General features: G+C 49.7%; 1 non-coding gene across 1 annotated transcript; it reads left to right on the top strand.

Annotated features, from left to right (window-relative positions):
• The first annotated feature begins 6178 nt into the window (after nt 1-6178).
• On the top strand, nt 6179-6312 carry LOC142454007 (small nucleolar RNA SNORA70). The gene has a single exon (XR_012785546.1). It is a non-coding gene; the product is annotated as a small nucleolar RNA SNORA70 (small nucleolar RNA).
• The last annotated feature ends 21438 nt before the right edge of the window (nt 6313-27750 follow it).

Raw genomic sequence — 27750 nt, 5'->3', positions numbered from 1 at the left:
ACTGCACAGGCGGATTGGGTGTTAGAGTCGAATGGAGGGATATTGGATTTAACCAATATTTAACCTGGAGAGGTGGAAAAGGAAGAACTTGGGGGGAAGCGTTAGTCAGAGATCTCAAGATTTGGAGGCAGAGTCGACAAAGCCAAGGAAGATGGGTCGAGCAGGGGCTTTTGGAAGGTGGTCGGAGGCCACGAACACTCTGTGAGGGAGTGTTGGGGTTACGGGAAGCCAGCAACTTGTGGGCACTCTCGGTGGCTCCGCCCTGGACTGCTGGACCCAGGCTGGCTCTCTCTTCACCCCTCCTCTTTCAAAAAACCAACAGCCCTCCTTGAAAGCACCCCCACACCCAACCAACTGCACTGACTCAGCAGGCCTGGGAATCACCGAGAAACCTTTTGGGGGAAATCCAAGGCCCAGCTCTTCTTATTCTGAGAACCTCCTGCCACCGGAAGGAAAGAAGAAAAGATCTGGGAACTCAGCACTTTCCGTCCACCCCGACATCCCGCCCCACCGTGGTGGCACCGGCCAGGAGCTGGCAGCGCTGGGGCTATTTTTACCCTCAGATTTCCGGAACTGCCGACCAGTCCTGGTTACACGACACCACAGTAAACTCAGCTCCATGCACCGCAATCACAAGACATCTGAGCCACAGTGCACACAGCTGCAAAGGCCGGACTCATCCTACCCTGGGACACAGGGCTCAGCTGTAGAATCAAGGGCCAGGTCTCGGGCTGAAGATGAAGAGGCACCTCCCTTGGGCTTCCCAAGGGTCAAAGAGGATGTTTGTTGTAGCCAGCGTCCACTGGCGGCTGAAGGGCACCACCATTCAGCGTTCCCATTTTCACCTGCGGAAGAGGGCCTCTCAGTGGACATGAGTTTCACAGACTTCATCGTCCAGAACAGTGTTTCACAGTCTCAACCAATACTTCGTTGAAGGCTGTCCTACTTTGATGGTCACCCACCCAACGACCGGTTCTTTCCTCATCGAAAAGGCTCCTCCGGGACCCGCCAGACTGGGTCACCTTCGGCTTTCCAGCTTCCTCTGCCTTTCGGTCCACAGCCTTCTTTCAGAGGGCCCAGATGTTTTCTCACTGTGTAGATAGACAAATCACACCAAGGACAGAGAAGCTGCTGGACCTCACTGGGATTTTCCTTTGGCCCAGTGCTTCGAAGTCCCCCTCCAGGGGCCTCAGAGGCAGCGAAGGGTCACTGGCTGTGGGCAGGTGAGGATCGTGCAAACGACGGCTCCATTCTCTTTGCTGACTGCAGCCAAGGGCTTTGAGGTTCTTTGGGGGTCAGGACCAGAAAAACAGCCATGAGTATTGTTGTATAAAGGCCGTCCGGAGCTAATCAGCCTAAAGGCTGAGAGGCTGAGCTCGCACCATTTCCCCACTAGACCACTAGTTTTTTTTTTAATTATTATTTTTTTAACATCACGAATGGTTTTAAGCCTCGAAACACCACTAAATCAGAAAAGCCCTTCTCCACGAGATTTTCCTTTGGAAAATGATCTTGGGTGGAGAAGGATTCGGGGTGAGTGGGACTTTAAATCAGCCCTGCTCTGGGAGTTGAAGCCTTGGCCAGCAGCCCCTTTGCCCCATGCCTCTGCAGGCCCAACCTCCACTCCCCATGCAAGCTCAAGATCTGCAGCAGCAGCGGCTGTGCCTCCCTGGTTATCTTGGCCCTTCCAACTGGCCTACAAGGGAGCTGCAGGCAGTTAAGGCCTGGGGGTGGTGGCGGGTGCAAGGTGACTTGAGGTGGAAGGAAGGGTGAGGAGAAAAAAGAAAGAAAATTACAAGAATAACAGACTTGATGGGCCCAATATTTCATCATGTAATATTCAAATATCAGGCGCCGGCCCCAAATAGTTGCTCAACTTACTCCCTTTTCCTTTCGTGTTGACTCCAAGAGACATGGAGGGAGCCCGCAGAACAAGACACCTCTTTCACGGCACCAGGCAAGTTCAGGACTTGATAATCCCCCACAGCCCTCATTAAATCAGGGAGCTACTGGCTCCAAGGCAGGTCAGGCTGGTGCTGTATCTCGAACAGGGTCCCCCCAGCCCAGACAGGGCGCTGTGACTGTCGCTGGATTCAGGGTCCCCCAGCCCAGACAGGGCGCTGTGACTATCGCTGGATTCAGGGTCCCCCCAGCCCAGATAGGGTACTGTGACTGTCGCTGGATTCAGGGTCCCCCCAGCCCAGACAGGGCGCTGTGACTGTCGCTGGATTCAGGGTCCCCCCAGCCCAGACAGGGCGCTGTGACTGTCGCTGGATTCAGGGTCCCCCCAGCCCAGACAGGGCGCTGTGACTGTCGCTGGATTCAGGGTCCCCCAGCCCAGACAGGGTGCGGTGACTGTCGCTGGATTCAGGGTCCCCCCAGCCCAGACGGCGCTGTGACTGTCGCTGGATTCAGGGTCCCCCCAGCCCAGATAGGGTGCTGTGACTGTTGCTGGATTCAGGGTCCCCCAGCCCAGACGGCGCTGTGACTGTCGCTGGATTCTCCGCCATGGAGGTGTGCTGGACAAGGGGACAGTGCAGAAGGAAGACTCCCAGCACTCATCTGATGGCAAGATGCCAGAGGCTGGGCTCCCAATTCTATGCACATGCATGAAGGCTGGGTTTCTCCCAGGACAGTGTCCCCAGATCCACCAACGCTGGCAGGAAGGGGAGATTCTCCTAGTGAGGAAGGTTGTCATTAGCACTCTGAGGAACCGATCTTAATGGCTGTTTCGGGGCCACCAACTTCAGGAGACAGCCCCCCTGACCACTTCATGGGATGCCACCACTTGCACCAAGCAAAAGGGACCCCAGGCTCTCCCAGGAGCCTCACCCCAATTTCCAGACTTAGCAATGGAGAGAACCTCTCTCTGCAGAAGGGCCTGCCCACAGCCCAGGGAGCTGTCTCTCCTGGTCCTCTCGGAGGATCGGGGCCCATTGTGACTGAGGAAGTGAGTGCAGTTCCGGGAATGCTGGTACGACCTCGAAGCAGGTTCACGGAGCAGGTTCACGTGCAGCGGGAGTATTAGCTGCCATCCTTGTAAGTGCTTATAGGAGTGTCGTTAGGAAAGCCTGAGGTCAGCAGTCCCTCCCCTGCTGTTTGCCACTGACCTTGAAAACCCCTCTGCTAAGGGTTTCGTTCGTTTAGGTCAGTATCTTGCTAGATTGCAAGTACCACTGAAAGTCATTCAACATGTTTCTAGTACCTTACGAGACAGCAGAAGCAACACAACACAAAACAACAACAAACACCCCCAAATGACACCAGTGGTCCCTGGGTCGTTTCCATCGAACAGCCGCATGTGGGTGCTCTCTAGGGATTCCAGGGGCGGATGTTTCCCAAGGAGATCACCAGGTCTTTCTGCAGAAGTGCCTCTGGGCAGACTCAAACGTCCCGCCCTTCAGTCAGCAGCCAAGCACATGAACTACTGTACCACCCAGGTGTCGCTGGAGAAGGTCATCCTGCTTGGCACAGAGCAGGGAAAGGGAGCAGGAGGGAGGCCCTCCAGGAGGTGGGTGGACACACTGGGTGCAACCCAATGGGACCAGGAATAGGCATGATGGTGAGGAGGGCGAGGGACCGAGCCGGGGTTCGCTTTGTTTTTAAATGAAAACATTTGCATATCAGCTCTGTGCAGACCTTTTTTATGAAACTAACTTAGTGAGTTTCCAATGATCACCTGTTTCTTGGAATGTTTCATCATGTTATCGGGGGCTCTGCTAGATATCATAACATCCCGTAGTTCAGTCACATCAAGCAGTACTGGACACTTGCAACCACAGTCAGTTTCAGAGCATTCTCTTTCCTCTTGAACTCCCTGATATCAGCTCCCCTTTTTCCCCTTCCTCCATCCCCCACCCCCAGGAACCCTATTTCATTTTCATTTTAAATTTATTTTCCCCTATAATCGTTTCTGTTTTGTTTTCTTGCCGTATCTTGGTTCGTAGTATTGTGCATAGTGTCTCCATGGGTCCGAACCCATGCAAAGCCACATAACCATCGCCACCGCCTCCCAGGGGTGACACCTGCTCCAAGGGGGCACACGAAGAAGTGAAAGAGCCCAGCACCGTCCTCAGTGACCTCACCAGCAAACTCTCCATCGGCCAGCATGGGACCAAATGATCACTGACATGAGCCAGCCTTTGGCCACCTTTCCTTTTTTAACTCTATTATTATTATAGATCATAATATTGGGGGCTCTTACAGCTCTTATAACATTCCCTACATCAATTATATAAAGCACACTTGTACATATGTTGCTATCATCATTTCCAAAACATTTTCTACTTGAACCCTGGGTTTAAGCTCCTCTTTTTACCCCTCCCTCCCCCAACCCTCCCACCTTTGTGAATACTTGATTGATTGTGTATGGTTATTATTATTTCATATCTTCCACTGTCCATTGTCTCCCTTCACCCACATTTCTGTTATGCATCCCCTTCAGTGAGGTGGTGCTATATATCCAAGCTTGTGATGGGTTCCCCCTTCCCCCTCCCCAACCATCCCCCTTCCCCCTTGGTATCGCTACTCCCATTACTGTTCCTGAGGGGCTTGTCTTTCCTGAATCCTGTGTGTCGGGAGCCAGATTTGTAAGGTAGAACTGGGTCATGATAGTGGGGTGGAGCAGGAGGGGGGTGAGAGATGGGAAAGGAAGCGTTCAGGAACTAGAGGAATGGTATGCGTTTTGTCAGTGCTATGCTACACCTTCATTGAATCATGCCTTCCTTTACAACCCTTCTGTGGTGTTCAATTGTCTACAGATGGGCTTTGGGTTCCACTCCAATTCCCCTGGTTTGCATGGATATAATTGTTTGTTTGGGATCTTTTGATGCCTGATCCTGTCGACACCTCCCGATCACACAGGCTGGTGTGCTTCTTCCATGTAGGCTTATTTACTTCCCTACTAATGGCTGCTTGTTTAACCTCTAGCCTTTAAGACCCCAGACACTATATCGTTTGATAGCCGGGCACCATTTGCTCTCTGCACCACATTTGCTTATGCACCCGCTTGGTCTTCAGTGATCATGTTGGGAAGGCGAGCAGCAAAGAGACCGATACTTTTGTGATGCTGGGTTTCTTTATCTGTGGAATGGGCAGGGCGATAATGGTACAGGTACACAACTCTGCAGGGTTGTTAGGAAGAGGCAGTGAGGTCCAAGAATCTGGTCTGAGCCCCTGGGAATGAAACGTTTTGAGTGGAAACATCTTATTGCCCCATTGGCCAAGGAGGACATCAGAGAAGGACACTCTAAGACCCTTCTTGGTGGCCTTGGTTACTAAGCTAGTAGAAGATGTGTCTCCCAGGACAGAGGCCTCAGGACTGGCCCCTGAAGGCTTGGCTTTGTGAGATCTCCCACAGCAGAGGGAGCTCACTGCTACTTGGATGCCCAAGGGGAACTTGGATCTCTGGGAACAGCAGTTTTCCAACATCAATATAAACATGGAAGCCTTCACTTCAGGAAAACGTTTCTGTTTTAGTTAGCTGTCATTGCGTTGGCTTCTGGCTCCTGGTAGCTCCATGGGCAATGTAAAGAAATGCTTCCTGGTCCCGCGCCAGCCCCAGGGGATGACTACAGAGCAGACCTTTGTGATCCCTAACATTTTCCATGGCTGATCTTCGGCCAGGGACAGGACTGGAGCTTCTGTCTGCCAAGAGAATGAACGCTCTGCTTGCTAAAGCATGAATATTCTGCCTGCTTACGGGAGCAAGCACCCTGCAGCTTAGGGAAATAGTCCCGAGATAACATCCTGGAGGATGCCTTAATCTTGAGGGCAGGCTGGGAGGACGTCCTGAGACATTTTCCCCAGAGTTATCACCTGGGAACAGTTGGGCACCTCTGCACCAGATTCACAGTCTGAGGGAAGACTCAAGACACTCTGACACAAGCCTGTAGCTTGAGATGAATTAGAAATATGTAGGAGGCCCCAGGATGAACTTAATTACTAATTAGCAAGCGGCTTCTATGGAGCTGTGATCCTCCTTCCTTTTGAAACAAAAACAGACAAATGAACGGTCCTGTGAGTTTCTGAGACTATAACTATTTAAGGGACCAGAAAGCCCCATCTGACTCTGAAGGAGTGGCTGGTGGTTTCGAACTGCTGACCTTGTTATAAGCAGGCCAACTCATAGCCACTATACCACCAGTGCTTCTTTCCCCCTTTGAAAATGCACCAGAGCTTGCAGCCAATTAAGCCGACCGTCCTCCTCCTTGTGGGGACCGGTGTGCAATGGCTGCAAGCAGCAAGCTTCCTCGGTAGTGTCTGCAGCCTATTGGTATGTTTAGGCTGCCCTAAGGGACCTAGGAGACAGCCTTTTGCTGCTTGTCTGTGCCTCCGGCCTGGCTAATTTCTGCTCTCCCTAAACTAGGCTCCAAACCGGGATGCGAGGTGCTTTTGGGAAACTTCAAGGCACCGTGGCTAGAGTCCACATTGGCCAGGTCAGCATGTCCATCCGCACCAAGCTTCAAAACAAGGAGCATGTGATTGAGGCCTTACACAGGGCCAAGTTCAAGTTCCCTGGGTGCCAGAAGATCCACATCTCCAAGAAGTGGGGCTTCATCAAGTTTAACACCGAGGAGTTTGAGGACATGGTGGCTGAGAAGCGCCTCATCCCGGATGGCTGTGGAGTCAAGTACATCCCTAACCGTGGCCCCTGGGACAAGTGACAGGCCCTGCATTCATGAAGGTCTTGGTGGCTCTGTGTCCTGCCTCTCCCGTGCCCACCAAATAAAAATGGAACTTCCTGATTGAAAATTTAAAAAGAAAGAAAATACACTTGTAAAACAAGAAGCGTTCTCCCAGACAAAGCCCTCCTCCCTTCCCGAGGGAGCTGGCTCTTTCTGCAGGCCAGGGGAGGGTGTGTCTTATTTATGCTTACAGCATCCTTCTTACCTCTCCAGGGGCACCTGGCTCATTTCATTTGATGTGACTCTATGCTTAAATGAACCTTTGCCTCAACTCTTTGCCCTGTGAGCGCCCCATACAAATCACATGGGTGGAGCTTGCTAGTTCCCCAGGGATGACCACCCCAACCCCGAGTTACCTGCAGGGCCTGACACTGCCTGCAGGATCCACTGCCACGAAGCGTAGATCAGCAGGCCTCTCTTTCTAGTCCAGCTTAGCCTGGAAGCTCAGTTGAATCCTGTTGGGCATCACAGCAACAAGCAAGCTTGCTCGGACAGGAGCACAGTGGTGGCCGTACATGAGGGACGTTGGCTGGGAAATGAAAATCAATCGTGTCTTCTGCATCTAAGGGGAGAATTCTACCTACCACCGAGCCACCGTGCCCCCCACAGTGAAAACACCTATTGAAGAAATAGCCCATTCACCTGGTCACCTCCATAGCAACGAGTATTTGAGGAATTGGGAACAAAACCGCAGAAGGCATTCAAAACAATCCACGCCATTGAAATTCAACCACCGTGTCAACACACTTCTGCAAGCAGACTGGAGAGAAATGCAATCCTGAAGCTATTTCTGAAGGCCTGTGCTAAACAAATAAACCTAGAGGAGAAAATAAAATTATTCTTCCCAACGGCAGCTTTCCTATGGGGAGAAAATGGCGAAAGCTTTCCTTTAAAAATGCTGCAGAGCAAACCAAACTCTGCACAAGTCCACGAGACGCGGCAGGTATGAAAGTGATTACGTGCAAGTGGATATGGGAAGAAATGTTTCTGAAAACTGCGGGGCTGCACTGTCCGGTGGTGGATCATCAGGATTGACAGTAGTAGACATGCAAGCCTGAAGCTACACATCTGAAACTCAGGATTTGGAAACAGAATCCAGTCTGCACGTTCCCAGTGGAATAAAATGAAAGTGTGCAGAAAGCTACGGTTCTTGAGCAGGTACAGGCAGAATACCTGGCCTCGGTAGTCTGTTTCCAGCGCCTGCCATCTCGGTGTTTTTAATGGATCTTCCCCTCTTCTCACACCTTTGCACCCAGAGGACTTGGCTCTGGGCTCTCTTGTTTGTCTTTGCATTCGGCCTCTCTGCCTTAGTTTCTGCTCCTGTCTCTCTGAGTCTTTCAGACTCTCCCTCTCTGCCTCCTCCATTGCTGTGTGTCTTTCGGCTACTGCGGGAAATGGATTGGGAAGAGAGTGTCTGCAGACAGACTGCATTGAGTCTGGGCATCTGGGGCTCCCATGGAGGGAGAGTTTCACGTCCGTAAGTTGGAGATGCATTCCAATCACATTCTCCTAAGTAAAAGTTATTCCCACAGTGTCCCCCTGTGATAATGCCAATTTCGAAGTGCTGTTTGCAAGCACGTGGTCGCTTACTATACTCTTGAAGCTCAACTGCTTGAACACTCTCTGCCTAAAGGTCATCTGCCATCACAAGCAGTCAGACCACCTAACCCTAAGTATGGCCCACTCCCTTCTGGTAAGGATCATAGATTGTTCCCCTGGAGAAGAGTTCAAAGACACCTAAGGTCAAGCCAGCTCAGAGACAACCAAGGTTAAGCTGCCATCTTGACTCTAGAATCCACCCAGCCTGTTACATATGTGCCTTTCTGTCACATGTATGCCTCTAGTGCCTGCCCTTCCTATTGCGGGTATATTCCTATACCCTAACCCCCCCCTCCCCCCGTTACCTGTATGCCTCTATACAACCCCTTCCTGCTACATGGGTGCTTACCATGCCTTGCATGCCTAAGATTATGTATGGCTGTGAGAGAAGACATCCACCCCCTCATTCTGGTTCCGGTCTCCATCAGCAGAGGTGAGCTCTTGCATGTCTTGTCTCAAGTCTCTTTAATTTACCCCTGAGTTATACAACCATCCCTTAGGACCTGAGGTAGTTAGTTTATGGTGCCGACCTGGCCGATAAACACATGTGGGGTTAATTGAAGGGCAGAGGGATAAATGGCTCAGGGAGCCTCGCCTTTCTAGTTCTCGGGTCTCTTGCTTTCTGATGGTCGGACCAGGGTGCAGCTGCCTTAGCCAGTTCCCTGCTTCAGATTGCAAGGCTCATTTCTTGCTAGACATTCCCAAGGAGAAGCCACATGGATCTACCCCGATATAGCCCTGGGTGCTGGAACAGCTGTGTGGGGACCCCTGCCAGCGCTGAGATGTTTACACACTCACTGACTTGGCTTTCCTCCTGCAGTTGGCATCATAGTGTGTGTTTTGTGAGATGGAGGAGGACTTTGTGGATTGGTGTTGGACATATGGGTTAATGTTGCACTTGTGGGCTTGGGCAGCACTGGGTTGGGATGTTTTCTTGATGTGCACTTACCCTTTATATAAAACTCTCTCTTATACATGAGCTTCTGTGGATTTGCTTCTCTAAAGTACCCAGACTAACACAGGACCCATCCAGATGTGGGGCTGGGTACCACATGTACTTCACTCCCAACCCTCTACCACATCTGTTCTTCCTGTCTGTCCTCAAATATCTCTCGCCTGATCTCTATGTGTCCTTTCAAGTGAGAGTGACAGAGACATGATCCTGCAATTTGACCTCAAACATGTGCGCCATAAAGGTGCCCTGTTACATAAGAGTCTGGAACAGGGGTCAGCAAACTGTGGCACTCCAGAGCCGTATGCTGCTCTTTCCTGACATACAGGTGGTTCTGAAGTAGAATTGAAAGTGAAAGTAAAGCCATCATGGTTTCATTTATAAACACAGTAAAGGGTACTATTCAGATAATGGTGATTTAATTTATTGGTAAAAATATATTGATGGCGTTTGAATTATTTTTAAATTGTTGTGAAGGACAAGATTGGTATTTTCATCTCAAAGGTTTGCTGACCCCCAGTCTAGAACAATAGTTATAAGAGTCTATAGTCTAGAACAATGGTTAGCCAGCAACAGTCCATGGGCTAGATCTGGCCCACCACTTGTTTTTATAAATAAAGTTTTATTGAAACACGCCATGTCCATCTTTCACTTATTACCTATGGCTGCTTTTGCAGATTTACATAATTGTGACGAAGACCATGAGACAAAGCCAAAAATATGTACTGTCTGGCCCCAACAGTTTGCCGACTCTGACTAAAGTCAAACTTTATAGGAATGAGAGGCAGGGAGAAGGCCATCTGGGGATATGTCATTGAGGAAAAGTGATTTAAACTGGGCTTTGGAGGAAGAATCAAAGTTTGAGACGTGGAGAAAGGAAAGGTCAATATGCAGAGTACGAGTCAATGTGGGGTTGACAGAAAGGCAAGGCATGTTTCAGAAGCAGAAGAGACCATAGCATGGGGCTCGACTGAAGGTAGAAATCAGGAACTCAGAAAGTTCTGGAGCGTCTTGGAGGATTTCAGAGCAGTACTTAGCATAGAGAAGTCCCTCGTGATTTAAGGCTATGCATTGGGCTACTAACCGTAGGTCAGCAGTTCAAAGCCACCAGCTACTCCGCAGGAGAAAGATGAGGCTTCTACTCCCGTAAAGAGTTCTAGTCTCAGAAGCTCACTGAGTCAGTGCTCCTCTGCCCTGTAGGGTTGTCATGAGTTGGAGTCAACTCAAGGGTAGTGAGTTTGGAGGTATCTTGTTCTTTCTTAATTTGCATAGCATTGACCCATTCGGTGTTAGAGGTCAGGAGCTGTGGTGCTGTCATGGGTTACGCCCCAGGCCTTAAAACCCAATGTCAGCAGTTCAAAACCACCCCCTGCTCCGTGGGAGGAAGAGGATGCTTTCTGCTCCCTTGCAAATTCAGAGGAGCAGTTCTGCTCTGTCCTGTAGGGTGCTATGCGTGAGAATCAGCGCAGTGGCAGTGTGCTGTTATTTGGGTCTTGGTGTTAGGGACAAACGACTGAATACACAGACGAATTAAGCGCAATCCTTGCCTTCAGGAAGCTTAGCCCAATTCTAATCACGGGACTAAGCCAAGAGTCTCGACAATTATGATACCGCGGGAAGAGCAGTGCGTCCTCAGGGAAGCCTAACCCAAACAGCAAAGGAAGAGCTGACCCTCAGATGGAGGCTGGATCATTCTGGGGATAAGGATGCTTGTTAAGGTTCATGGAGCCAGAGGTCTGAGTCACATTTCAGGCTAAGCCCTGTTCAGACCATATCGTATCTAATCTCACAGCAACCCGGTGGAATGGCTACCATTATCGCCAATGAACAGAAGGAAATGGAGGCTCAGACTGAGCCAGGATTTAAACCCAAGTTAGGCACTCCCCAGCCCATGTCCTTCACCGCTGTGTTGAGCCGGGATGCCGAGAGACCCATGAACACACTGTCATACTTGTACAAAGTCCGTATGCTGGGACCACCACCCATCTGCCAGTGTGTGATGCTGTGGTTTGCTGGCATGTTATTAGGGTCCTGGAAGCGATGCTGTTTCAAATACCAGCAGGGTCACCCGTGATGGGCATGTCTCAGCACAGCTTCCAGACTAAGACAGACTAGGAATAAAGGCCTGATAATACCTGCTTGGAATGTGCTCTTCTGAACAATCGACAATAGAAGACCCAAGAGGCAGCAACGTTCAGGAAGCAGGTAAGACGGGCGAATGGAAATGAGGAACCCGGGGAGAAAGTGGGAAGAATGCTTGCAGGAAGCAGACAACACGAATGTCATAAAACAAAACTACCGTGCTCCGTAAACCTTCCTGCAGACCACAATAAAATATTCAAATGAACAATTCAAGTCCATGATGAGAAACGAAGAAGATTCTGTCCTGTCTTCCCGCTGCTCCCCCCTTGGATGACCCGGGTTCTGTTATTGCCAGAGGTAAAGTCTTCCCATTCTTGGACTTCATATCATTGGGATATGAAGTAGATGTCTGAATTCGTCTAGTAACATAATGTCTGTGAGATTTTTTTCATGTCCTTGCACACAGATGTCATCTATTCGTTCATTTATTTGTTCTCTGTGCTTTATTCCAGTGATCGCATATACCTTTTTTGGGGAATGGTGGTGGCTTTTTTACAATTGGCAGATACTTCACACATCATGCCATTTAATCAGTCAATCATATTAAGAAGGTTTGTGCAATCATCAGCCCAATCAATCTCAAAACTTTCTCTTCTTGCACTCATTTTTATTAGCCACTCATCCATCCCTTCCCCCTACCCCAGCCTCCTTTACCGTGCCCCTGGGCAATGCTCGGTCCAGTTTCTGCTTCTATGAATTTCACAAACAGAAAACCATACAAAAACAAACAAAGCCAACAACAATGACTAGAAAAGCCTCAATCAAAAAGAAAACTGAAACTACTAGACGCGGAAACAACTTTAGAATGGGTCAAAAGGGAAATCAAGTGATAAGGTATTACACTATAGACTCGCGACATCTGCCTTAATCAACTTCACAATGCTTTCTGTCTGATAGCAAGACTACTCACACCCCCAGGAGATGGTCCGAGGGCATTTCCCAGAAGCTTAATCCATGTGGGAATGCTGCAAATGGATTTGGGCCTCCAGTGTCATCCATACCATTCAATGGGTGTTCACAATTTAAGCTCTGATACTATTCCTTCCTTAGGATTTGGATTTTAGTATTTACAATCCTTGGATCACACAGACTGGTGTGCTTCTTCCATGGGGGCTTAGTTGACACCTCATTTCGTATACCACATTTTTCGTTCTTCATTTATTTTCTTCTGTTTTTTGAAATGTCTACCATAACACAGCAGATAGTCTACTTAGCTGAAAATTTAACGAACACTTAAAAATGAACGTGTCCTATGCTGTTGCCCCAAAAACCTCAACGTAAAGAAAACCAAAATCCTCACAGGTGGACCCCTGGGTAACATCATGATAAACAGAGACAAGATCAAAATTGTCCAGGATTTTGTCTTGCTTGGATCCACAATCAATGCTCATGGAAGCAGCAGTCAAGAATCAGACAGTGCATTGTGTTGGGTAAATCTGCTGCAGAAGACCTCTTTAAAGTGTTGAAAACCTAGAGCAACGCTTTGAAGACTGGGATGCACCCAACCTACATTCATGGTAGATTCAGTCACGTCATTTGCACACGAAAGTTGGACATTGAGTAAATCAGACCGAAGAAGAATCGAGGCGTTTGAATTGTGGTGCGGACAAGGACTGGTGGAGAGATCACTGGGCTGCCACAAGAGCAAACAAATCTGTCTTGGAAGAAGCACAGCCAGATTAATCCTTAGAGGCAAGGGTGGTGAGACTTTGCCTTATGTACTTGGACATGTGGTCAGGAGAGACCAGTCCTTGGAGAAGGACATCATGTTTGGTCAAGAAGAGAGGCAACAGCGCATGAGAGAGGAAGGCCCTGGACAAGATGAACCGACACAATGGCTACAACAATGGGCTCAAACATGGAAACAACGGTCAGGATGGCCCGGGGCTGGGCAGTCGTTCATATTGTTATATGTCGTGTGCATATGGTCACGATGAGTCAGAGCTGGCATTGGGTAGAATGGTCAATAAATGCCAATTAGGTCAAAGCGGGGGAGGGGTAGCACCATAAAAATAACCAAAGAAACCCCCTGGGGTTAATACCACTGTGGCTTACCGAGACCCACACGATCAGCACTTTGCGCGATGCGTGGGGTGGCCAGGCGAAGTCCCTCTGGCCCTCCCTCTGGCTGCCCCTGCACACATCACCCACCAAAACAGAACTGACAAGACTCTTCGTGGCTCCCGAGAGACCTTGCGGTACCAAGAACCATGCCTAAGAACCATGGTGCCACTTAGATAGGCACATCCACAGCATGTGCCCTCTGCCCTCGGCACTGCTGGCAAGGTGGGGGCTGTGCGGTCTTGGCAGGCCTCGGGAAGGCAGCCATCCTCCTGGCTACCAGGGGGCTCCACGGGAAAGCTCGGGAGCCGCCCTTCCGGCCTGAGGGAAGCCAGCACGCATTCCACACGGAACTCAGTAGCTCTTGGGTTCCCCTCCCCTGGCCTCCCGCGTGTCCCACTGGATCCTAAATGACGAGCTGCGATTACAGCGAAGTGCTAAAGTTACCAACAGCTCTAAACACACTTCAACAAAGAATACTCAGTGGAAACGAACCCCAGGCGGTTGTAAACGTTTTTTGTCATTGCTGCGCAGACACCATAAGGTTTGCATCCAAGAGCGTGTTGACTATGGGAGGCTGGCCTTTCTTCTTGCAGACGGGTGCCAATGGCATGCATCTCAAATGAGCAGTTGTCTGTGGCCCCAGAGTCTGTGGCTGAGGCATATCTAATCAGGTTAAGCAGCCGTTCATCCCAGCTGTCAGCTCACTGAAAATCAGGCCATTATCTGCAACCACACGCAGAGCAAATGTCAGGTTGCTGCTTGGGGCTCTGAACCCCCCACTTCCCCCAGCCTTACGGTGGTGGCTGCCAGTCCTACGTGATGACACACAACAGCCGTGGAGCGATTGCAGGCGTGAAAACAGCGAATCACAGCTTCCCAGGATGGCCAGCCCCTGGGCACGGGGGCTTGGAGGGCGCCATGGGGGACTTGGCCTGTGGAGCTGGCTTGGGCTTGTTGATCTGTAAAGTCACGCGTCCACACCCCGGCTCCCCCTCTGCCTTCTGCGCAAAGCTGTTGATTGGAGGCTGTCCTTCGTCACGGGTTCTGGCTGGAGGAGTCTGGAGGCATTTGGCGTGGAATAGCGTGTGATGTTCTGCGAGCTCCTGGGATGATGGCGTCCCTGGGGGTGCGAGGGATTTGAGTCTGGCTGCTATCCTTAAGGCAGTTCAAAGCCACCTAGCGGGGCCATGGACGAAAGACCAGGTGAAACCGCTCCTAGAAGCGTGGAGCCAAGGCTCGGCTTAAGACACGCAGCCATCTGAGTGAGGTGTCAACTAAGTCCACGTGGAAGAAACACACTAGCCTGTGTGATCCAAGGATTGTAAATAATAAAATCCAAACCCGAAAGAGGGAATAGTATCAGAGCGTAAGTTGGAAACACCCGGTTTTCAGAAGGCAGAGATGACATGGAGGCTCCAAATCCAGGGACCTGGATTTGCAGGGACCCCAGGTGAGGTGAAGTCTCTGGTGACTCAAGCCCCTCTGACCAAAGTCCAGGGACGTGACTAGCCTCCCGGTCAGACAGAGAGCACTGTCCAGTCCATTCTGGCAGATGTCATTCGGTTAAAAATAGTACCCAAGCAGTCGGCCTCCCTTTGATCCATTTTGAAGTTATTTTGCTTTTTAATATTCTCTGCTTCCTCTTTGATTAAACTTTTTCTGCTTTGTGTAGCCATTGTTGGGGTTGTGTGTTTGCTCGGTATGATTTTGCATGATTGCGCTTTGTTTTGCATGATTTTCTATATATGAAATCCAGGCTAGGGATCGAGTCATGACAAGGGATTGTGTGAGGGGGCTGGGGTTGGCGTTGGGGGTGGGTGGGAAGGGAGCGAACAACAATTTGTAAGAGAAGAAAACGTATTAAATGGATTGTGGTGATGCTTGCCCAAATTTCCTTAATATGACTAAATAATTAAATTGTATGATGTGTGAAGTATGTGCCAATAAAACTATTAAAAAATACTGCAGCCAAGAAAACCCTACAGAACACAACTCTGCTCTGAAACACACTGGTCACCATGAGCCCAATCAACTTGGCAGCAGGGGGTGGAATCGTGACTAGAAGGACCTTTGAAAGCTGTCTACTCCTCAAGCTTCACTCGGTGGATAGGGAGACGAGAGCTCAGAAAGAGTCCCATCTCATCACTCGTCAAGGGTACAGGGCTCCTGACTGACTCTAGGTATCCTGATGTATAAGATGCATGTAAGACTCCATCATGTGGTTTACAAATATAAGGGAAGCAGGTCCAAATTTGAATTTAAACCCTGGCTCCAATGCAAACCAGCTTTGTGACCTTGGGCAAGTTATTCACCTCACCGAGCTAGTGGGTTTCCATCAAGTTGGTTGGCATCTTTGGTGGTACAAATAATTAAGGTTGGAAGTTTGAGGTCACCCACAAGTTCCTTAGAAGCAAAGCTTGGCCATCTACTTCCTCCTGCCACCCACTTCCACCACTGCTAACCGCCCCCCCCTCCAAAAAAATCAGTACTGAAAACCCCATGGTGCACAATTCTACTTTTACAAGCATGGGGTCTTGATGAGTTGACATCAACTCAACAGTAATGAACTGGTTTAATGGGTTCTTAAAGTAATTAAATAACTTAACACTCTTATTGTAGTACTGGTACTCAGAAGTGGCTCCTGGACAGTTGTGTTAATTCTGCAGGGCCGCCAGGACTCTGACAATAGGAAGATGAGTACAGCATCAGGATGGGAGGAAGGCCTGTGCTGTGCAAATGACATTGCCTTGCTTGCTGGAAGTGAAGAATACTGGAAGCTCCAGCTGATAGAGATCGAAGACGACAGCCCTTTCTATGGAAATCAAGTCTCAACATTAAGCAACCCAAACTCCTCCCAGCTGGACCAACAAACAACATCATGATAACAGGAGAAAAGACTGAAGTTGTCAAGGATTTCATGTTATTTGGATCCACTGTTAAATTCAAGAAATCAAGTGATGTGGGTGAAGGGAGACAGCAGACGGTATAAGATATGAAAATAATAATAATTTATCATTTATCAGGGGTCCACGAGGGTGGGAGGGGGAAAAGAGGAGCTGATACCAAGGGCTCAAGCAGAAAGAAAATATTTTGAAAAGGATGATGGCAACATGTATACAAATGTTACCATTTGATGCATAGTTATAAGGGCTGTAAGCGCCCCCAATAAAATGATTTATTAATTAAAAAAAGAAGAAACCAAAGGATGCCTTGGGGAAGACCGCTGTGCAAGGCCTCGGGCTGTATAAATAGCAAAGGTGCCACTTCAAGGTGTGCAGGAGCCGAACCAGGCCATTGTCAACCACCTTGTTCCAAGCTGAAGCTGGACAGCAGATAAGGGAGACTGGCAAGGACTTGCTGCCCCTGGGCATTGGCAAGGCACGTTGAGCACACCATGGGCTGCCGGAGGAATGGACCGCTCTGTCTTGGAATACGGATAGCTGGAATGTTCCTTAGAAGCAAGGAGGGTGAAACTTGACCCCGTGTAAAGATTCACAATCCTTCAAACTCCCATTCACTGAGGGTTGGAATCTACTTGGTGGCAGTGGTTGGAGTTTCTGGTGTTAGTGTTTCTCTACATGAAACGGGCCTGTAAGATAATTTGCTTACCCCTCTGGGGCGAGCTCCAGAGGACAAGCTGCCCGCAGAAGCCTGTCGGGGCAGGGCAGGGCCCCGGCATTCTGGGAAAGCATTGCTCTCCCAACAGAGGGAAGGGTGGGCTGTTGGTATTGCTCACTGCCTTGCAGCCACAGACTCTTCAATGAGCGACTCTGTTTCGGGGTCCACCGTCCCTGAGCACACAGCCATCAAGTTGACTAAGGACGACTCTATGGGACAGAGTAGAATTGCCCTTGTGGGTTTCTGAGACTGTGGTTCTTTAAGAGAAAGCCTCCTCTTTCTCCTCTGGAGTGGCTTTGAATGTCTGACCTCGTGGTTTGTAGCCTAACCCATAAGCCACTACGCCGCCGAGGCTTGTAAATTTGAAAAGGGGATCTCGTTCCGTAGGAAGATGCTATGGGGTTGGGAGAGAGACAGAGGCCGGCAATAACTAAAACAGAATTGTTGATGTGGTAAAACAAAACATGCCACTGTTTACTTCTGATTAGCAAGTGACCCCATGCTTACCTTTTTTATTGAGTAAACTAACACTGTTTTCACTCTCTCTCTTGACCTCTGACCCTCCAAGGACTCGTGGGTCTGCGGAGCCTCGAGGGCCGGGGTAGGTGGTAGGCAATGTGGGAAGACGCTCTGGAGTTGAGGGGTGATCCCCCTGCCTAATCAGAAACCCCCGTCTCTTAGGACATTCGGGAGACATTGGAGCTACTCTAGAAACTTGAAGAAGATTAAAAATAGGAAGCATGCAAATGATGAGAAACGGATGTTAGAGAGCAAAACATGAGATTAATTACTGAAAGTCATGATGAGGCAAAAGCGTATTTGGTCAGTTTAGGAACTGTCTTCCATTTTCTCTCCTGTCAGCTTGTCTTTCTTGAAGGGGACAGTGGTCCAGTGATTACGATGTATGTCTTTCCCTCACTGCTGGCCTGCGCGGGCTGTCCGGCCCTGCCAGAGCCTCGCCCAGATGGTCTCAGAGTTCCAAACAACTGAGTGTGAGCTGCGATGTACCCCATAGGTTCCCAAACTTATTTGGCCTACAGACACCTTAAAAAAAAATTCCTCAGCTCCCCGCTGGCAATGCAGAGCTTTGGTACGATACCCCTCATCCAGGAGAAAGTGGAGGTGTCTGCTTCGCAGTCTCCCTGGATCACCCCAGTGCCCCAGCCCTCCCCCACCTGGGGCCCCCTGTGACCATGAGGCAGTACCCCCCCACTCCCACCCCCGCTGGAAAACACTGGCATAGACTTTTTTGACTTGAAACTTGGTTCCTGGTGTAGTCTCAAAGGCTAATGATGAGTTCTTAAAACGCCCAAATCATTAGCCCACCAAATTCAACAGCCTGAGTGAAAAAGCAAACCCAACCCAATTATGCGGCATTTACCTCGGGCAGAAAAACCCAAATCACACTCACTGCCATTGAGTCCATTCTGACTCAGAGGGGCTCTGCAGAGCAGGGTCGAACTAGGCCCTGCATGTGTCTGAGACTATAAGTCTTTATAGGAGTAGAAAGCCCCATCGTTCTCCCTAAGCAGTGGCTGGGGGGGTCTGCATTATTGACCTTGTGGTTAGCAGCCCAACGGGTGCAGAAAATGATGGTTTTGTTCTAGAAAACCTATTGCTATAATTTCCCTTTTCATAAACAAAGGACAAAAAAAATCCCATACTAGATGCAGAAGAAAGACTTTTTTTAATAGATCAAGAATATATGATCAGAAAATATCAAACCTCTTTACTATTTAGAAATGGGAGGCACTTCTGCAACCTGATAAAGATCAGACACACAAAAAAAACCTACAGTGGACATCATGCCTAACGGAGACACTTTGGAGATAACCTAAGAAGCAGGTTCCCGCTGCTGCCGGCACTTGGCATCGTGCTGGCCAAGAAAGCAAAGCTACGAACCCTCGCCTCAAGCACCCCACAGCGGACAGACAACAGCGATAGAAGTATAAAGACTGGGGGAAGAGATAATCACCCTTATCTGAAACCCCCCAAACCCTCCCTAACAAGTAGCAAATACAGAACTGATGAGAATGCTTAAGTAAATTTTCTAGATACAGGTTTAATTTTTAAAAAAATAATCAATAGTATTTTATTTGGCAGCAACCAAAACGCAAGCCCACGGTGACCCTATAGGACAGAGCAGAACTTCCCCACTGGGTCCCAAGGCTGTCAATCTTCACGGGAACAGAGGCCTCCTATTTTTCCCCACAGCTGGGTGTGAACCACTGACCCTTCCATTAACTGCTGAGCACTGTAACACCTCATCAGCGTTCCTAAGATGGGTAAGAGACAGCAAAATACAACAGACAATAGATGATATATTTAATAACAAAAACTACAAGCATCTAGGATTTATATTAAAGAACACGTAAGATTGTCGAGAAACAAAGTTAAAGCTTTTTTTCAGGATGGCCCAGAGAAACTTGAGCTAACCCTTCAGAATTCCTCACTTGCCTCAATACAATGACTAACATTATATGGATGAAATATCCCCCAAACATCTATAACTCAGTGAAATCCCAATATTTAAAAAAATCCATCTCGGTTTTTTTAAGAAGCAGGATGGATTTATTCTAAAATTTCCTGGAGAAACACAAGTCCCCAAATAGTGACATCAACAAAAGATGAACACTGAGACTTGCCTCCCCAAAGTTAATACACTTTGCAAAGGAAATGCAACGGGGAAAATGATGTCACTGGTACCGGACAGAAACGTGGAACCCAAATGGCTAAACAGGTCAACAGAGACATGTTCCAGTTCATTCGAAATCAGATCAATAGAGTGGAAGCAGGATGCACATCGAATCAATAGTCGTGTGTAACTCGACACCCTTAGCTGCTGGGGTTGGTGGCTGTTGAGAATGGTGACTGCACTGACAGTAGAGTGGGAAGTTAGAGAGACCACCGCTGTGTGACTGGGGGAGGCAGATTTGTGCCCTGCTAATGGAAGGCATGGCGCTTCAGAGTGCGGGGGTGGGGAGACCCTGACAAACAGCATGAAGTTCATAAGACTATCGCACTTCTGGAAATAAATATTTATACGTTCACATACCATACTGTGCGTTTACAATTACTGACACGTTCGAATACATGTGGCCATTCATGGGGACTTCTGGAACACCTGGGAGAGGCTGTCTATGGAGGAGGGGAGGAACGAGAACAGGAAATGGGGGCAAAGAGAGATTAGCCAAACAAAAGCCTAACTAGAGGAAGAAAAAGAAGGCAGCCCTAAAGAGGGGGAAGACACAAAGCAAAGAGCTGGACTACAGAGGAGCTGGAGGGAGCCGCCTCCCTGGAGAGGATCATAGTGACCGTGCCCCAAGGCTAAACCAAAAGTGGACAATTCAAGTCCACCGGGAGACATCTCGGAGGAAAGGCCTGGTGATCTGCTTTCCAACAGCAGCACCTGAAATCCCTCTCTACTGACCACACGAGGACTCCCTGGGTTGCAGTGGGCTTGACAGGCCCTGGTGACTGCTTGCGACCAGGCACCAGGCGTGAGGGCCCGGACAGGCTGGACAAGGAGCTGGCTGGCAGCCCTCTGGTCGTAGCGCTGTCTCCTGGACCCTGGAGAGCCATCAGAGAGGACCCTCCGGCTGGCGCTTCTCTGATTGTTTCCAATCACCACAGTGAGTTCAACTGCTTGACATTTTCCACATTAAGAACAAATCAAAATAGATTTTTTTTTTCCCGCTAAGCATGAGTTAGTGGACGGGAATGAAAGCAAATCAAATTCATGCAAAAATAGAGGAAATTAATTTTTTAAAAAGCTCAACCAAACGCCCTGTAATTTTCAGTGATTTCCTTTCAGGGAATCTGCGGCCACTGTCACTATAAACACAGCCGAGGATAAATAAATAAATAAAAAGGAAAAGATGGCTGTGGTGGTTTTTTTTTTCTTCTCTCCCTCTCTTCCCTTGATGGCTGGTTTTAGAGGCTTGGGGATAAAAGTCAGCCTCTAACTAATGGTTCCCAGATGCGCCTGCCTCTGCCCCTGCTCAGCCTTTCCCCGAGCACCTAGACACAGTGACGGTGACAGGCTGGGCCTTGGGCTGCTCGTTTGCAGGGGGGGGGAGGGGGAGGGCTTGTGGGTGAGGTTAAGCCAGAACCTGTTGTCAGCATGTCGTGTCCAACTCCTGAAGAGCCCACAGGTGTGTTAGTGCAGCTGCGCTTGCCAGAGGACTCCGGTGACTGGTTAGGGGAAGTTAGTCGCCTGGCCTTTCTTCTGAGGGACTGCAACTTTTCAGTTAAGAGCCAAGGACATTAGCCCATCTGTACTGCCCGGAGATTGTTGGCACAGTGGACTATGTGCTGGGCTGCAAGCACAAGGTCAGCGGTTCGAAATTACCAGCTGATCCTTGGGAGAAAGACGAGGCTTTCTGCTCCTGCCAAGATTTGCCATCTTGCAACCCCTCAGAAGCATCCTCCTCTGCCCGAGCGGGCTCCTGTGAGCCAGAAATGATGATGGTAGTAACTGAGGGGTTTCAAGGAGGGGCAAAAGAACCCCAAATTCATGGCCAGAGAGTTGATTCTGACTCACAACAACACTCTTGGTAGAGCAGACCTGCCCCAGGGGGCTTCCAACACTGGAACTCTTTCCATAAGCAGAAAGAATCCTAGTTTCCCTTGGAGTGCTGATAGCTCCCAACTATGCACCTTGCAATTAGCAGCCCGCACCGCACCCCGATGCCACGCAACCCACGTACCGCTAGTTGGCCTAGAGCCAGTTCCAGCTCCAGACGCCTGCTTTGGCAGAGTAGAACAGCTCCATGGGGGTTGAGGCTGTGACCTGTCAGAAGCTGATTGCCAGGACTGGCTCCTGAGATGCTCATGGGGGTTCACGCCAACTGATTTTCAGCCCCTGTCACAGGCTTCACTGCACCACCCAAACTCTATCCTGTACGTATGTCTCTACACATGTATCTGTATCTCGACATGGACAGGGACACAGATTCAGACTTACACACAGACATAGGACATGGAAAACAGCATTGAAACAGACAGTCACAGACATAGAGAGAGGCACAGTCACAGACACAGATACAGGCACAGACACAGAGAGATTTGCCACAATGGAACGGGTGAGCTGCCTAAGAGAGCACCCTTTTGTCCTGGCAGTTTGCTCTGGCTCATACGGGGGGCCCGTGGGAGCTGTGAACCCCCCTTTCTCAGCTGTGGTCCTTCCTAGGGTGGTCTGCCCCTGGGGAGGATGAAGGCTGGGTAGAGCGCCTCTCCTTGCGCAGGAGGAGGGAGTGTGCTTCCAGTGCCCCAGTGTCAGTGTGGACCACTTTTTCAACAAAGAAATAAGCCCGCAGCCATGGTTTACCCCAACTCTTAGCGACTCTGTAGGACTGAGTAGAACTGCCCTGTGGGTTTCCGGGGCTGTAACTTAGAGCCGGAGCCTCCTTCATCTCCTGCAAGGTGGCTGTGGCTTTGAACTACGGATCTCTTGGCTAGCAGCCCACTGCCCACTATTGTCCCTGGATGGATGGCATAATGACTTCTAATTCTTTCTGAAATGAGGAGGGGGGGCATGATCATCTTAAAGGAACCCTCTCATGATATTCTGGTCCCTGGGAAGACCCGAGTGGGGGTCCTCATGGTTGCCACTTCATGGGTGAGTACGCCTGCTTAGTCTGCTGGGCGTCTCCCCACTCCGGGCACTCCGGCCCCTTGTGTGCTTCTGTAAGCCTCAGGAAGCAATGTTGTGTAGCCTGTGCCTGCAGGCAGATGTTCGGGGAAGCATCTCCTCTCGTCCTCCCCACCCCCACCCCACTCCTCGTGTCCTGCCCTCTGCTCGCTCCCTACACCCAAATCCCAGGCACAAAATGGGCTCTCTCATGATCAATCTTCCTCCTCCTCCTCTTGGCTGCTGACCGACTAGACGTGCGTCTTAGGGTTCCAGGTGCCTTTTCAGGAGCAGACAACGCTGATGAGAAGATATACGCCGTTCCCTACCAAACCCTTGAAAGGAACTTCTGCGTGGCTGACGATCCCTGGCGAAACAAGTATCTTGATGAGTTAGGGCAAAGGAATCAGAAACAGATGGGGACACTTTCTCTGTGAGACCCAGAAGTTCAGCCCAGTGGAAACGTGTGGGTTGGGTGCAAAAGGCGGGGAGCAGAGGGAGAAACGAGTGCAGTTTCCAAGGGCCCAGAACATTCCTGGCAGGGACTTGAGCCATTTCAGGGATCCCGCCGGCTCACCTGGGAGCAGGCAGCCCAGCTTTGGGGGAGCCGTCTGTGCAGCACGTCCAAGCTGACCAAGAGCGCAGAGTGGCTATCGAGTGTCTCAAACGTGGCTTCTGAAAACAAGCTGCTCTAATGAGCGGTATCGCTTCCCCCCGCCACCCCCTCTGGGGCACATGGCCCCGTGGAAGATGGGGAGGATTTTAGAGATAACCATTCCCTGAGTTTGGCATCCGCGGCAGTCAGATCTGTGGACAGCAGGCCTGATTGGTGGGATGGGAGTGTGCGGGGTGGGCGGGGTGGACCCATCGCGGTTTCCAGAAGAATGTGAAAATCCTGTATTTTGTGACAAAATCTGCTCCGGGGCAGGCAGATTGCTCACAGATCGGTTACAGATTTCCCTGGAAGATGTTGAGACTTCCAGGCAGAAAGAAGGGCAGTTGGAGCCTGGGAACATTCAGGGTTCTGCAGAGCTTAAGACGTGGGGGGGGGGACGTGGGGGGGTTGGAAAGGATGCCTGGTGTCTGTTGTGGCCCCTGCCTGCAGAGTTCACATCTTCAGGGTGAGTTTCCAAGCTTATAAAGACCATGTGGCCTCCTGGGGTCTCCCGTCATACCTGTATGTGGGATCAGACTACCCCCAAACCAACCCTTATCCGGGACAGCCCCTATCAGGCTCAGGCAGTGCCCTTCCTTGTTCAAAGGAGGAGCCGGACCTTCCAGGGTGACACCTGGTCTTTTGGGAGTGACACCAACAGGGACAATGCTTAGTGATCACTGAGCTTCTTCTGTCCTGAGTTTAATACTTTATTGAGTTTTTATCACTCGGTCACCCAGTGGGTCCTTCCTAGAAATTATGACCCACTCCCCCATTCCCATCCCACTGCCACTGAGTCGATCCTGACTCATAGCGACCCTGTGAAGAACACAGCAGAGCCACCTCTTTGAGTGTCCAAGACTCTTAGGTCTTCACTGGAGCAGACGGCCTCAATGTTCTCCGACAGAGGACTACTGACCTGCAGGTAAAAACCTAATGCCTAAGAGTGCTACCTGGACGCCTTGGAAAATCTAAAGCATTCATTCATTTATTGACCATGCTGCCCACATCTCCGATGGACCTTTTATGTCCCAACTACTGCTTTGGGCTGCCCCCCACTCCCCGCCCCCATTAGCCAGAGACAGCATCTTCATCATCTACTGCAGCACTGGGCACCTCAGTCCCCTCTCCTCTGGCTCATTCCCCAATCTCATCCACCAGGAAGCCCTGGACGGGCAGCTCCTAGGCTCCCAAGGGTCTTGTATCCAGAAACTGCCATTGTCCCCTGCAGGCGTCTTTTGTCTGGGCAACTTCAGTTGGCCAACCAAGTTGGCTTCCAAATCTTACTGTCTTCTGAGAATCTATATTCTGCACAGTCACCCCAGGGATCGTTTCTCTTCTTACAGTGTGGCTTAGTTCATGTCTTTCTTTCCATGACTTTAAACTGCTTAGGGGCTGCCCATTGTACTGAAGACTAAGTCCCGGCGTTCACCATCATTTTCAAAATGCTGTGCATCCAGTGTCTGCTTAACCTCAGTGACGTCATCAGCTCTCCCTGTGTCCCATCCCATCTTCCTTGGGGTCCAGCTGCACACCTTTGTTCAGGCATCCTTGCCATCTCAAGCCCTTCACACACACGCACATGCGAGAGGGAGAGATCTCTGCAGCTCTCCCCATCGCTAGTTTCTTCTCACATTGAGTCTCAGCTGGAAAGACTCTCCTATTTGTCCATAGGTAACAATATCTATCCCAAAGCCCTGGAAATGTAGTGTGCACCAGCCATCGGTGGGAGCAGAGAAGAGGAACTCTTCCTGCTGCGATCTTCTTTTCTGCTCAGTCTTTGACACTTGTTAGTGGAAGGACGTACATGAGCAACTGCCTGCACACACACACACACACACACACACACAAACATGTGCATCCACATCCACACAGGCGCCCTGACACACGGTCACTGGCCACAGCAGAGTGCTCTGGTGAGGAGGGGGCTGGTGGGAGGAGAGCTGAGGCATGTGAACAAATGCTCACAACAACAAAAAACAGCGCTGGAAACCTGGCCCTAGAGCTCTGGGAGGAAGAATCACGCTCTTTCCTGTTGGCGCGTGATGAGGACCTGGGATCTGTAGACCTACTAGGTGCCCCACACTCCTCCAGGAACACAAGACAGTGATGTCTAATCTAGATGGACTCTGCAGGCAGGGAGGGATGAAAGAGCAGGGGAGAAAGGCCTGATTCAGCACAGGCCGGGGGTGGGGGGAGGAGGGCATCCCTTCTCATTCCATTGAGTCAATACCGACTCATAGTGACCCTGTAGGACAGGTAGAACTGCCCCTGGGCATTTCCAAGCCTGTAACTTCTCACCAGAGTAGAAAGCCTCATCTTTCTCACACAGAATGGCTGGTGGTTTCAAACCGCTGACCTTACAGGTCTCAGCCCAACTCGTAACCAGGACGCCACCAGGGCTCCCCTGAGGGCATTTAATTGTGGTCTTCTAAAACCCATCCCCACTACAACGACATCCCTTCTCTGTTGGAGGCTTGTACCTTCCTGAACATTCCACTCCAGGAGGAACAAAGCTCTCAGAGCTCCCTCCGCTTGCTGTTTATTCTGATGGGTTTCTTCCTACCTTTTCTTGCTGCAGTTTTTCACTTGTTCCCCGCCCTCAGTGTTAAAAACAGTCCTTTTTACTGGGATGTGACCTTCCTGCCTCCTTTTTAAACTTAGGATCGCAACCCCTACTGTTAAGGTTATTATCTAGTAACGGAGAATATCATTATTAAGAAGATAGAGGCACTCAAGATTCCGTTTCTCTTTTCTCCTATGAATGGGAATTTGTTATTTTAAATAGCCAATAGCATATAAAGTGGCGATTAACTCTCCTCCCCACCCCCACCCAGACTATTAGGACAACCTTCTCAGGATAGAACTGTTCATGTTAATCGGTGACCTTACATTTCGTTCATTGTGGTCCGCACGCATTTGTGTGGTTCTCTATCTCCTTCTGCACCCCCTCTCTTGTTTACATTCTGTGTTTATAGAGCAACTTCTTTGCAGAAATCTTTGCAGACGGTCTCACCCATCTTTAAGTGTGTGACAGAGACTAATGCTTTCATGAAAATCGTTGTTCCCCTCCTACCTGGAACCCTCACTAGACTCCGTTTCCCAGCTTCCCTTGCAGCTAATCATGTCATGAAATCGAGCATGGCCAATGCAGTGTGAGAGGCGTGTTATTTTTGGCACTCGCCACCAAGTCTCTCATGTGTGCTTTTCTCTTTCCATCAACTAGATACCGAACAGCCTAGAGGGGACAGAACTTCAAGACAGAAGGAGCCTGGGTTCCTGAGTGACATCAATGAGGTCACCTTGCCCTTAGGAACAGCTATCCAGAACTGTTAACCTAGCCAGAAACACACTATGACATGGTGCCATTATTCCATGAAAACTTTAACCCGCTGCTGCCAAGCAGACGGTCACCTCTTTCCTCCACGGAGCAACTAATGAGTTCAAACCACTGACCTTTGAGTCCGCAGGTGAGTCCTTGACTACTGCTTCCCCAGGGCTTCTTGGAGACATTATGATTTCGGTAAAAATAGATTAGTCTGCCCCAACAAAGACAATATGATTTAGATCTGTTCCTAAAAATAGATTAGAAAATGCACACACAAAGTCTCATTACCATTATTGCCCAACCACAAGCTCCAGACCCCTCAGCTAATCCATGGGGGGAAGATGGAACTGTCTGCTCCCGTAAAGATTTACAGTCTCGGAAGCCCAGAGGGACGATTCTACCCTGCCCCCAAGGTTGTTAAAAGTTGGAATCGAATAACAGAAATGTGAGTGAATGGGCGACAACGCACAGTGTAAGACATGAAATAACAACAATAACATATAATTGATCAAGGATTTATGAGGGGAGAGAGGGGACAAACAAGGAGCTGATACCAAGGGCTCAAGCAGAAAGAACATGATGGCAACATATGTACGAACATGCTTAATACAATAAATGATGGATAGTCATAAGATTTTTAAGAGCCCCCCCAATAAAATGATTAGTAATAATAAAAAAAGAAGTGGGGGGAAAAGAGTTGGAATTGAATCGATGGCAGTGAGTTTGGTTTCATGATGCTAGTCAGGGAAAGAACTCACCCTCACACCCTGAGCCAGGTATTTCGGAGAGTCCTGGGCTGGTGTGCACCAGGAGGCGGTCTGCTAGCCCTCGCCCCTTGCTTCTCCAAGGCGAGTACAGCTGTTATCCCCTGCTCAGGAGTGGCACCGTGGAGTAGACAAAGGTAGGAGCCCGCTTGGATTTCCTCAGAGATGGGTACTCTTGGAAGCTTACCTAGACAAGGGCTATGTCCCCTGAGATGTCTGCTGGGAGGGCTTCCCTGGTCTTGGGTAGGGCCCCAGGGACAGATCTGAATGACAGCATCCCAGGCAAGGGTATTTGTCACCAAACAGACTG

Source organism: Tenrec ecaudatus, chromosome 7 (assembly GCF_050624435.1).
Source record: "Tenrec ecaudatus isolate mTenEca1 chromosome 7, mTenEca1.hap1, whole genome shotgun sequence".
NCBI classification, from domain to species: domain Eukaryota; kingdom Metazoa; phylum Chordata; class Mammalia; order Afrosoricida; family Tenrecidae; genus Tenrec; species Tenrec ecaudatus.
The sequence above is the reverse complement of the archived record's forward strand: the minus strand, read 5'-3'. Positions and strand labels throughout refer to the sequence as shown.